We start from the raw sequence: 13,452 nt of genomic DNA, 5'->3' as shown, positions 1-13,452 counted from the left end.
GGTTCAGGGCTATAGTTTCTTAGTCAGTTTTTATATAAAATTTGTTTGTACAGTAATGGAATAGTATAAATTTGAAAGTTATTAATATACATTTATTTGTGATTCTTTTTTACAGATACAGAACAGGAGTGTTTCTCATCTGTTTGCACTCTTCTCGTGCAAGATTGTTTGGATGAAGGGTCCTTAGGTGTTTCATCATACTTGCTGTGCCGCACGAGTATTTTTTGCTAGGATCCCCTCGTAACAGAACTCTTTGGCAAATCTTGCGAATGAAGAAGGTGGCATTGGTCTTTGTTTGCCCCTTGGAAAAAGTTAAAAATTTCTTCACCACTGAAGAAAAACGTTGTGGGCGTGGTGCCTTCTGCAAAGAATTTTCCTCAGATTCATTAAATATTTTAAAGCAGCAACATTTACAGTTTTTGTAAGTTAAAATTATAAAAGTTTGTTAGCTGTATACATTTTATATATCTGTGATTTGTTTCTTGTGGTATTTTGTTGAGAATACCATGTTGGTTTTTTTTAACAATCTTTCTGATTTTCCAGGTCTGTCGTCAACATCCGTGGTTCCCATAGGAGTGTTCCACCTTGTTGTTTTGTATTATTGTTGTTACATTTTGTTTATTAGTTTATTGTTTATATTTATGTTAATAAAAAAATAAAGTTTGAAAATAGTTTATCGTTTATATATTTATTATTATAAAAAATAAAGTTTGAAAAAAAAATTATTAACGTTTTTGGTTGTTCTCTTAACTGCTGTGTGACTCTTTCTTGTTCTTATTACTGTTATTTGATGGAGTCCACCATGGTGTTAAATTTTGGGGCACTTATCACTGGAATACTGGTGAAATCTGCAGTTTGCACCAACTTCTGAATAGTGTGTTAGATTTATCTCAACTTTACTTCCGTTAAAGTGCTCATAATGAAATGGAAAGTAGCCGTTCACGTGCAAAAAGACACGAGGTGCACCTTTGCGATTTATTCTAAATACTAAAATCCTGTATTGTATTGCACTGAGGTATTGGCTGCACTTACAGTGTACACACAAAATCTATTAAGAAATCTCATTGTATTTATATTGATTGGGAATAGTGCATCAGGTGCTGGATCTTGACACACTGCTCAGTTCGTATATTGTTGTGCACACGAAAAAAATCACATCACAACTTTCACACCAATTGCAATGCGAAACAAATTCCGGCGATAAGACACGTTAGCACCAGGGATTTTACACCTGCTTTCTGCTGGTGTTAAGCAGGACAACTACCTGCACCATGAAAGGGAACACAGCCAAGAGCCACACCAGAACACCCACAGGTGCCATAGAGTCAATAAGCATGATACAGGGATACCCATGAGGGCCAAAAGACTCATCTCAACAACTCCAGGACTGCCAATGCCCCCCAAACCCACATCTTAGTAAGTGTGTCCCTGTGGTCATTGTCTTAGCATGATAGGCACGAGTCCTGCAACATCACAGTGTGCTGTCACCTCAGCGTTGGCAGTGAGCCTGGATGTGTAGCTACGTACGCATCCTCCTGCATGCACAACTGGCGTGTGCTGGTCTGTCGTTCACAGGTCAGTGCAGGGGTGTGCCTATCCGGCAAGGGGAACGGGTGTCTCGGACATGTCCGTGTACAGGAAGTGCGGTAAGTGTGTCTCTGTGTTCTGGTGTGGCCTGTTACAAGAGCCGCAGCAGTCGATGTTGTAAAGTGGCATGCACCACCTCCAAACGGCACTGTGATGTTGTAGTTGGAATGTAGCAGGACATGCGCAAATAGGCATTACAATGGCGTGCCGTACGAGTGCATGAGATACAACAGCTCACCGAACAAAAGTGTGGGGGCTTGTGGGAGGGAGGAGCAGCCGTTTGGCAACATAACACACAGTGAACTCGACCATGTGCCACATGCTGGGCATCTCATCCATGATGACCACAGTTGCAGACATCCCACAACAACAACGACTGGCCTTTGTACACATCCTGTATGAATGCAGTGTGGTTTTCACTTCTATGCTCGTTCAGTGGTGTGATGTTGGCAGGTTGTGTGACTTGTGCTCCTTGTTGGTGTTTTTAATTTTGGCCATTGTTAGTCTATATGTGTGTTGTACTTAATTGTGCATGTGTGCCATTCTGCCCATCTACCCCCTCCCCCCACTCCCTGCTTCTTCCTCTTCCTAGTGCTGTTGTGTCTATAATTTTGTTGCTGCACACATAAATACATGTAAAGAATAAATTAGAATAGTTTCTTGATTCTTTTAGGTTTCAAAACTTCTCCATTGGTTTCTTTGTAATTTTCCATATGAACCATTTTTTTAAATATTCAACAACACATAGAAGTCAGAAGTGCAACGTATTCTATCAACACACTTTCTAGAACATTCTACAACATGTGCAGGTTAAAAGTTCATACATTTTTTAAAACTTTACTATATTTTTTTGTAACATTTTCTTGAACATTTAACGACACGTGCAGGTTAAAAGTTGACGATTGTTTTAAGTTCGAACAGTGCCTTCTAAATGCAAGTAGCAGGTGTGGTTGAGCTGAGCAAATTTTATCCTATGATAGGTACTCCACGTTGAAACTGCTTTTTCTTAACCAATCACAAAGATGCTTTTCCACAAAACTAATGTGCACCCTACTTTTAAAAAAAGAATGCTTTTCATGATATCTTCAGAGATAAGTTATAGATAGGAATTAGCATTTAAAAAACCTTTGAAATTCACTGAAAAAACCATAGGTTTCATGCACGTTATAGTTAGGAATTGGCATTTAAAAAACATTTGAAATTCACTGAAAAAACCAAAGGTTTCAGGGGTGTTATAGTTAGCTGGACATTTCCCTCGTACAAAACCCTAGAAATTCCCCTGTTATAGTTAGTTCAGCTAACTATAACTCGCACCCCCGCAATGCACTGCTGATGACGTCACATATTACATCACTCATGACATGGTCAGTGACATCACTGATGACATCACTGATGACATCTCAAATGACATCACTGATGACATCACTGATGACGTCATCCAATGAGTATGTGTTTCTGAACAGTTTTATTATGTTTAATATATATAGGGAAAGGCCTGTTGAAAAATAAGTGGGTGTACAAGTGTGTGAATGGATGATTTTCTAGGTGCGTAACTGAGACTATAAGTGAGTCATTAAATGTATCTTACTGCAGACTAAACTGCGTGAATGTCTGTATGTGTCTGTGTGTTGGTGTATAAGTAGCTGCATGGTTTTGTGAATAGCTATATGAGTGTCTATATGGGTTATTGATTGTTTGTCTGAGTATCTGTATGCGTGCCTGAGTGTTTGTGTGGGTAGGGTGTGTGTGAATCTGTGACTAGATGTGTGAGTGGGTGATTCAGTGGGTGCATGTTTTTAAGAGTGCATCTGTGATGGACTGTATGGTGGGTTGAGTGTACGTATGGGTGTGTTAGTGATTGAATGTATATCTTAGTTGTACATGTGTCAGTAACTACATATGTGAAACGCAGTGTATATGTGTGTAAGAGTATATAACTATCTATATGTGAGAGTGTGTGATTTTGGGAGTGGCTGTATGCGCCATAGTGCAAGGATATCTGTGTCATGTGCTGTTTGTTTTTCTGCAGGAAGACACAGAATTTGTTAGTGTTTTTATGAGTAAGTGAACTTGAGTGTTTTTAACTGTATAGGTGAGTAAATATTACTGTGAATAATTATTTACATGACTGACTAGATGTGTCAATACCTCAATGGATGATTGGCGGTGTGTGAGTGTCTATATAGGTGTATAAATGCACAGAGTAACTGTAAGTATGAGTGACTGTACAGGTGAGTGAGTGGAGATGTATGTAGACCTAAAAGTCAATGAGTGGGTGAGTAGTTATTGGTATTGGAGTATCTATGGTTGTCAAAATGGCCGTCTGAAATTTTGAGATCACTCTGGGTTCAAGGCAGAATTCAGCTCTCCCTCTGGGTCAGAGAGCAGCAGGCAGCAGGGCAGCACAGCAGAAAAGTAGTTCTTCCAGAGCAGCAGTCCAGCAGAGTGACAGTCCTTGTAGCAGCAAGTCTTCTGAAAGAGGTTCTTTATATGTCCTGATGAGTCTGATTTAGTAGGGTCAGAGACTCAGTACTTATACGCAGTTGTGCCTTTGAAGTAGGGGTGATTTCAAAGAAGAGTCTTTGAAGTGCACAGAGGTCCTTCCTTACCAGTCCTGGCTCCAGACTCACTACAGGGGGGTAATCATCCCTTTGTGTGGGGGCAAGACACTACCCATTCAGCTGTATCAGCTCTTCCCTCCCGTTCTGCCCAGAATGAGCCATCAGGATGCAGATGTGCACTCAGACACACCCCCTAGTCTTCCTTTGTGTATGGCTGTCTAGGTGGAATGCATAAAGTTAAGCTGTCACCCACCCCAGACGTGTATTGGAGGCAGGCTGCAGGCACACAGAGCTTTAAGAGCAGAGAAATTCCCATTTTCTAAAAGTGCCATTTCTAAAATATTAATGTTGAATCCTACTTTAACAGTAAAGACCATTTGTGATTATCATTCCAAAGATATAAAACATGACAGAGCTGCTCCTTTCTAATTAGGACTTACAGCTTTAAAAAGTGTAATAAGGAATTCCCAGTGTTAACCTCTGAGTGTTTTACACTGCCAGGTCATGCAAAACTTAAAAGTACATGTCCTACCATTTACTTAGACAGCACCCTGCTCTATCGGTTACCTAGGGCCTAACTTATGGGTGACGTGTAATAAAAGAGGAGTTTAGGACTTAGCAAAGGGTTTTAAATGGCAGGTTGAAATGGCCATACAAATGCACTCACAGTCTCTGCGGTGACAGGCCTGATTCATGTTTAATGGGCTACTTGTGTGGGTGGCACAATCAGTGCTGCAGGCCCACTAGTAGCATTCCATTTACAGGCAGAAGTAGTGCACTCTATTAGGGACTTACAGATACATCAAATATCCCAATTGATGATATACCAAATGCAACCAAGTTTAGCACTGGTCAACAGTGTTTAAGTGTCAGAGTCCTAAGGCCAGCAAAACGAATGAGCAAACAGGGGAGGGAAGCAGGCAAAACGTTTGTGGGAAGACCACACTAAGGCTGACAGGTCTAACAGTGCCAAATTGAATTGTATCGCAATACAATTTTAACAGGTGGTATAAAAATATATTGAGAACATGTTTCCATGTTTTTATATACAGGGTTTACTTTTAGTTTCTACATGCTGTGACCAATAGGTGCAACATATATCCAACCATGAAAGGCTATGCTGGCCACACAGGAATTTGAAGTCAAACACAAATGTATGCAGCAAGGACTTAAATCAGCAAGAAACTTGCCATATTGGTCAAACTGAATGGCACTCATTTTATCCAAAATAAAGATTTAAAAGTCTGAAGCTTCCCATAAGGATGATCAATTTGTAAGCTGCTGAAGGCACCTTGATGTCTGCAGCATGGACTTAAAACTTCCTCACCCCTTAGCTTGATTGCTAACATTATAACCTGATGCTTCACCACTTTAATAACTGAATTTTCCACTAATTTAGAATTATGGGGAATCGGCATTGACCACTATCAGTATGAACTGCTCTGCTTTAGAACAAGGTGTGCAACCCACACAAGCTGTGTTTAGCAAAGTACACAGACCAAAAGATATTGGGAAATATTTACAAAGGGATTGCAGCACCAGAACTCCACTTTGTTTTACGTTCCGATGGTGCAATGCCCTGCACCATATTTGTAAATTGCCGTTCGTAAATATGGTACCCTTTCACACAGTTTTCTGTGTGAAAGGGGTGTGCAATGGGTGTTGCTGTGAGTGTTCCACAGCCATTGCTTTTTGACACTTCCCCAGATTTAGAAAATGTGTAAATCTGAAGCAGCGTCAAAAACGTAAGCCATGCAAAAGCAGGAGTTAGTCTAGCGCAACGAGGAGGAATACTTTAATTTCTCCTTGTTTTTGCTCTTTCTATGTGTGCTGCATTCTGCATTACACATGGAAAGAGCAAAACGCAGTTAATGATTGTTTATGTGCAGGAAGGTGTACCTGTTGAAAGAAACCCGGGAAATACTTTGATGCCATGGCCAGTAAAATATACTGTAGACATGCAATGCATTGTGCAAAAGGACAGATCCCTGACTCTTTTACGAGCATCCTAAAAAAGGCTGCCTTAAATATGTAGTGGGCATATGATTACTAACAAACACGTTAAGCACACATTTGTACGCATGTGCTCAGTCACCAGAAACACATATTCATACTCAACGACAACACCGACACAATAAATACCATCTAGACATGTGTCGGTGAGTAAATCAGGACGTTTTCTTCGGTATAGTAGAATAATCCAAGCAACCTTATCCAAAACACACTAATTTAGTTCATTTAAGCACTGACTTGAAGAATAATATGGCTGCAGAGTGAAGTCACAAGTGACCACAAGTGAAAGTCGCAAACCTAGCTAAAGATTGATAATGAAAACTTGTAAACCAGTATCATGGCCTTAAAATTCTGTGAGATGCATATACTGAATATCCAGCCATCAATCACTGGGATTAGTAATGTTGAAATTGGACGTCAAGGGGCAGATTTACATGCCCATTGTGTCTTCTTGCACCGCCATTGCATCACTTTTTTTGACACAATGGCGGCGCAAAAAATGCAGCCTATTTACAACGAGATGCATCTAGGGAGATTGTTGTAAAGCCCTGCGTCACATTATACCTGCGTCAGGTATAATGTATGCAGGGTGGGCGTTCCTATGCAGGAAGGCCTCGTAGAAGTGACGCAGGGAAATCTACAAGATTTCACTGCGCTACTTTTAGAACGTCAAAACCTTATGCATGCTTGAAGCAGGAGTGACGCAGTACAGTAAGTATAGGCCTCAAAATACATTGCTGGAGTTGCGTCGTGCTTGCAATACGACTTCAGCAATGCGTGACTTTTGGGCCAACAGATGCGTTTGAATTTCTGATGCATCTGGTAATCCTTGCGCCATGGAGCACTGTATTGTAAATACAGCGCATCCATGGTGTCGCAAGGACATTTGATGCTGGTGCAAGGAAACTGATGCATCTATGCAGAAGCGTCAGTTCCTTGTAAATCTGCCCCCAAGTATTTGCATTTGCACATATTGCTTCGGGCATCAGTTGGAATTAACCCCAAAGTGACAGAAACAGAGACATTGCATAATATGTTGAACTCAATATTTACAAAACAAAGAATTACTTACGCTGAGTAATTCCAATAGCCCAGGATTTGACTTTGTATTACCATGTATTTAGGACTTCAAAGGCTACAGTGCAAAAGTAAGTGTTGATCTTCACCTACCAGTCCTGGGAAATGTGAGTGCTTCATTAGCTGTTAACCTAGGAGTGTATACTGGGGTTTTCAAGTGTTTTGGGGTGATCTTAAGATTCTTAACAGCTTTCGTCCAGTTTCATTACTCCCATTCTTAACTAAATTTATTGAAAAAGCATTTAATTGCCAAGTCTGTTCCTTTATTGAAATCAATAATCAGTAATCTGTTGAACAAGGTGCAATCTGGAATCTGACCTTTACATGACATCCACATCTGTTATGTTATGTGGATTAGTATAGCGCATTAATCACCCGAGAGGGTATCCAGGCCCTTGCATCTAGGTGTACCCGATCAACATATGGGATGTATTGCAACAAGTGATGGAATAAATGCTCGAACAAATCTTTGACACTAGCGATCGCCTGGTGCTACATTCCAGTCCATCATTTTTCATCCACTTTGCTACTATATTTTAGGGAGTGGGGTTGGTTCATATGAGTGCATTACCAGCCTCTCGCCCTTTATTACTGGATAGAGGTGGAACTCATTGCCCGTTTAAATGATGCATCTTAATAGGTCCACTACTTTATCAGCCAGAATAGCCCGGCAAGCACAATCCGCTTAAAGTCTAGGCGGCCAATGACTCAGCACTAACTGGATCCATTGGCTGAATTTTCTTTACATTAACGGATCAATGGTGGATGAAATACAGAGGTTGGATTGTGCACCATATTTAGCGTTTCTTCCAGAAATTAGGGCATTTTCAATTCCCTGCCGACTTAAAAAGCGGACCCTCATCTTTTGAATGGAGGGTTTGTGCATCAGAGGGGAGGCTGATCAAAAGGTCACAGCTGAGATTCAATGAAGCGCCAGATTTTGTAGGTAGTGATGCCCTTGTCTAGAAGGCTTTGTACATAACACAAAATGTTTTAAATATGATCCAGAACTCCTCCAAAAGACAATAGAGCGTCTTCAAAACTGGGCAAAAGCAAAAACATTCTGGCCATACGATTGTGTGCTTTTCGCAGCTTGGTGATGACATTTTTGGAAGTTCACTGTAGCTCTCTTTGATCCCAGGCCTCGTAATGCCTTTCTTCAGTGGTTGGTTTTAAGGATTGACTGTAGGAGTGAATGATGACTGACTTAGACTTACAGGCCACTACGGGAGTGACTCAAAGGTGCCCTTCCTTCCAAGATTACAAATTTGGTTCTGACTCTGCTTGCACCCAGGAATGACTCTTTCATAAAACAAAGGGAGGGTGTTGTGGTTCTCTGTCCTCATAGGGAAACTTTTAATTATAGTGTACAATGAGCTATTGTTTTGTCATCAGGGACATGTTGTGTCATAGTACAAAATGTTTTTACAGATAAGCGCAAATAAATGGTAATCAGTGCCAGAATAAATTACGCACACTTTGTTATGGAATTTAAAAGAATCTCTAATGCATTCAATCATCTGTGGCCCAACCTTCAGCGCTTCCTTAAGGCCCATACTCTTAACTCTGAAACTTTGTAGAAGATATATTATCAGAGTGCACATTCACCACCAAGGGCGCTATTGACAGATAATAGATGTGCATTGTTATCCAACTCAATAGCACACATTTTAAAGGCCCAGTTTAGTTGAGAGGTTGAGAGGGTCCACCTGGGATTTAAACCTGTGCCCATGGGGATGAGGACAGATCCCTGCAGTGGATGCAGTGGCCCACAAAGTAACAAGTTGTGACTTTATCATTTTCGGGATGAAAAATCCTAAATATTCTTCCACTTTTTAGAATATTTTGTCCCATTCTGGTCTTAGATTGTCATGCCCCTCCATGGTGCGCAATGTTGTATTGCAGGTCAAACAGAATTGTAATATTCCATAAATAAAAATTCACCAGTGCATCTAGCACTATGCCAATTGCTTTTTTTCACGAGAAAATCATTCAATTTCACTTGGACTTTTACAAAACACTGTTCAAAGATCATACTTTAAATTAGCAGACTACTTTTTTGTCACTCGATATTTACCAACGTATCCAGCACCCTTGAAAAAATCTTGTGGCAGATTTACTTAGAATTGATGCATCGCAGTGCAACAAGGCAAGTTGTTGTGCTGCATTGCGTGAATTAGAAACCCCCAAAAAGCACCATATCTACTAAGATATGATGTTCTTCAGCTCTCTCCCTGTGCAGGCGAACCTGAGGCTGCCTAGAACCAATGCAGACAGCCTTGCACCATGTTGCAAGGATGCCTCCATTATGGGCAGGATTGTTTTTGCTTGGAAAGGAATACCTTCCATCACAAAAACAATTATGGAGGCACCCTTGCAACATGATGCAAGGGTGCCCTCATTGGCACTAGGGAGCCTCAAGTTCAGGAAGGCAAGCCTTCCTGCACAAAAACAATCCTTAGAGGCATATTCCTTTTCCTATGTGTGTTGTGATGTGTTTCTATGTGTCTACAGGGATGCACAAATAAAGGGTTATTGCATACCATGGAGCTATACCACATACTGGGTGATTTCGCCTATCTTCAAAATGGCACCGATCAGGCGATTTCAGGTCTACGCCCTGTGTGGTCCCCAAAGGTGAGCAGTGGGGCCAGCTGGACATCAGACATTGTTTTCTTCCTCATCTGTTTTTCTATGTTTATTGAATGCACTTGCAACGGATCTACAGTAATGTAACTAGTTGTTGTGACACTGTAACATGTCTTAATTCTCATGTAAAGCTCTCTGATACCTCCGGGTCTAGCCTGGATGTCCTCGTCTCCTCGCTATTTCTCCAACCCGCTCCCCCCACCTCTTCCCTCCTTCATTCTTTGCTTGCCTCCCCTATTCCTTTCCTCTCTCCCCTGAATCTCTTTCCCCCTGCCTGCTTTGTTTATCCTTGTGCCTATGGTCCGCTCAATCTCCCTCCCCGTCGCCCTTTTACATTACCCCTTTACCATTCTACACGCCTTGAACCAATGTATGTAACGCGTAATTGACGTACCTACCATAACAATGTGTAACTTGTAACCTATGTAACCCTACCAACCCGACTCCCTACAATGGCCCCCTCTAGTATGCCCTTGTCCAAAGCACTCCTACTCCCCTTGTTGGGGATAGATGCAGCATTTTTGCCCTGAAGTCTCAGAGACCCTGCTGAGAGAGTCCACAGTGACAAGGGAGTCTCACATAGTGAAGGACTGGGATTGATCCCCTTACCACTGGGAACCGTCTCGTACCCTGCCGGAAGTCGGACACTGTTCACGCTGGGCATTCTACCCCCTCCCCCTCCTCCTCTCTCCTTCATTCTTCTAAGTGTGCCCATGACCAAAGCAATCCTCTCCCCTTTTTGGGGAGGGATCCAGCATCTATGCCCTGGAGTCTCAGCGACCCAGCTGAGAGAGTCCATGGTGACAAGGGAGTCACACAAAATGGAAGATTGGAATGATCCCTTTACCGCGGGGAGCCATCTCCCACCCAGCAGGACATCAGACACAGTTACTTCCTTGTCTCCTCGCTGTGTCTCCTATCTCCCCACCTCTTCCCTCCTTCAATCTTGCCTTGCCTCCCCCATTTCTTTCCACTCTCCCCTGAATCTCTCTCCCCTGCCTGCTTTGTTTTCCTTGTGCCAATTCTCCGCTTAATCTCCCTCCCTGTCGTCATTTTACATTACCCCCTTACCCTCTACATGCCTTGAACCAACGGATGTAACTTGTAATTGCTGTACCTTCTGTAACAATCTGTAACTTGTTACCTATGTAACTCTCCTCATGTAAAGCGCTCTGATACCTCAGGGTCTAGCCAGCGCTATATAAAACTCAAGTAAATAAATAAATACATCTTCACCTTTTTCACTTTTTTCATTTGCCTTGCTACTCCTACTATCTTGAGCTCATCACTGTGGTATTTAACATACCTTCCTTCATACAAAAAAATCCCTGAGCTCCTCCCTCGCAGAGAGGGGGTTGTAGCCTGTTCAATGACTAGGCATAACGGCACGAGGAGAATCCCAATGATGGGGTGTGGGATTTCATCCTTTTAAAGGGATACTGCTCTGCGGCTAGGTCTCCACCTTGACAGCTTTTGCCTTTAGACCCAAAGGTTTCTTGTTTGGGATTATTGTACAGTTATCCATTTCTATGGGGTGCTTCCCTGGTGTTCTTGTGTGAACTCCACAACTTCACTACTGCTGGCCATATAACAGTTGCTCCTCTGGCCATTCCTAGGGGGTTGCTAGTCTGCCACTGCTAGATCCACTACATATAATATACATGTGTCAGAACCCTACAGCCCCTCACAAAAACAAGGAAGAAATCAGTGAATATGGTGTATATACTAAAGAACAGAACTAGGTCAAAAGGAACTAATAAAAAGCTAACGCTGGTAATGAGAAAATCCAAGATGGCCACTGTTAGAACTGGTGGTTTCTAGTTGGCAGAGGTAGGTACCTTTGACCAAATATGGACCCTTGCTTCTAGTAAAGGTAAGGGGGTACACTCCTAAAATAATCCCTGCGCACCCCCTTGGTAGCTTGGCACGAGCAGACAGGCGCTGAACACACATCCAGGTAGGCGGCACTGAAATCTTCCAGTCCAGCCAACACCTGGTTGACCAACCTCTGAAAGCTGGCAGGGGCATTCTTCATCCCAAAGGGCATAACCTGGAATTGGTAGTGCCAATCTGGTGTGGAGAATGCTGACCTCCCTCTTGCCCCATCAGTCAAGGCGATCTGCCAGTACCCAGAACCGATCAATGAGCTCATCAGCTCTGGGGATAGGGTGCGCGTCAGTCCTGGTGACTGAATTGAGCCCTCGGTAATCCACACAGAACTAGCGTTCTGGCGTGGCACCCGGTGTGGCAGCCTTTGGGACCAAGACCACTGGGCTGGCCCAAGGACTGTTAGAGGACTCAATCACCCCCAATGCAAGCATCTTGGAAACCTTCTCTTTGATGCAAGCTCTCACCCTGTCAGTCACTCTGTAAGTTTTGTACTTAACAGGAGGACTGTCCCCAGTGTCTACATCATGGACACGCCAATCAGTGACACTTGGAATCAGGGAAAACAAATCAGAAAACTGTCCCAACAACTGGTGACAGTCATTTTGCTGCTCAGGGGTCAGGGTGGAAAAGAGGTTAACACCATCCACTGACCCATCTTGCACTCAGAAGGTAAGGAAGAGGCTCGGACTCCTCCTCCATTCCAGCATCTGTAGCTAGGAGCATGCCCACTTCGGACCTTTCTAAGTGGGGCTTCAGGTGGTTGACATGTAGGACCCGCAAAGGGTTCCTTGGAGACCGCAATTCCACCAAGTAGGTTACAGGACTCTTGCACTACACCACCTCAAATGGTCCGGTCCACTTATCCTGGAGCAAACAGCACTTCACTGGGGCCATGACCCACACTTTCTGACCAGGCTGAGGCTCAAGCAGAGTAGAATTCTGGTCATAACACCGCTTCATCTCCTGGCTGGCTTCCAGATTCGCCTCAGCAAGTTGTCTGAATCACCTGGTTCCTGAAGGCCAGCTTGTAGCTATATACATCCTGGGGAGGTTTCCTGGGAGATTGCTGCCAGCCTTCCTTGACCAAACTCAGAGGTCCTCTCATGGGATGACCATACAGAAGTTCAAAGGGGCTGAACCCTAGGGACTTCTGTGGCACCTCACGGTAAGCAAAGAGAAGGCATGGCAAGAGGACATCCCACTTACAAGTCATGGGTTTCTCAAGACCCATAATCATGCCTTTGAGGGTCCAGTTGAATCTGTCAACCAGCCCATTACCTTTGGGGTGGTAAGGAGTGGTGAACTTATAAGTTACCCCACACTCCTTCCACAGGGACTTCATATACTTAGAAATGAAGTTTGTATCACGGTCTGACACCACCTCTCTGGGGAACCCCACATGGGAGAAAATCCCCATCAGTGCACGTCCCACCACGGGGGCCATCACTGTCTTGAGAGGGATGGCTTCCGGGTTGAGGAAATATGAATTTTGTGATCAGTTATGTCCCCTATCGTAGACCCCAACGGCTCCATGTACATGCTATACGTACATGTATGTTCCCTCCTGCTCCAGTTTTGAAGACGCAAATATATGTGCGTCCACCGTCAATATGTCCTCTTTCAGATCCACCATGAATGGGTCAGATATTCCACTCCTAAGTATAAAAGGCCACCG

The sequence above is a fragment of the Triturus cristatus genome, chromosome 7 (genome assembly GCF_964204655.1).
Source record: "Triturus cristatus chromosome 7, aTriCri1.1, whole genome shotgun sequence".
Lineage (NCBI taxonomy): Eukaryota > Metazoa > Chordata > Amphibia > Caudata > Salamandridae > Triturus > Triturus cristatus.
This window is presented reverse-complemented; position numbering follows the sequence as displayed.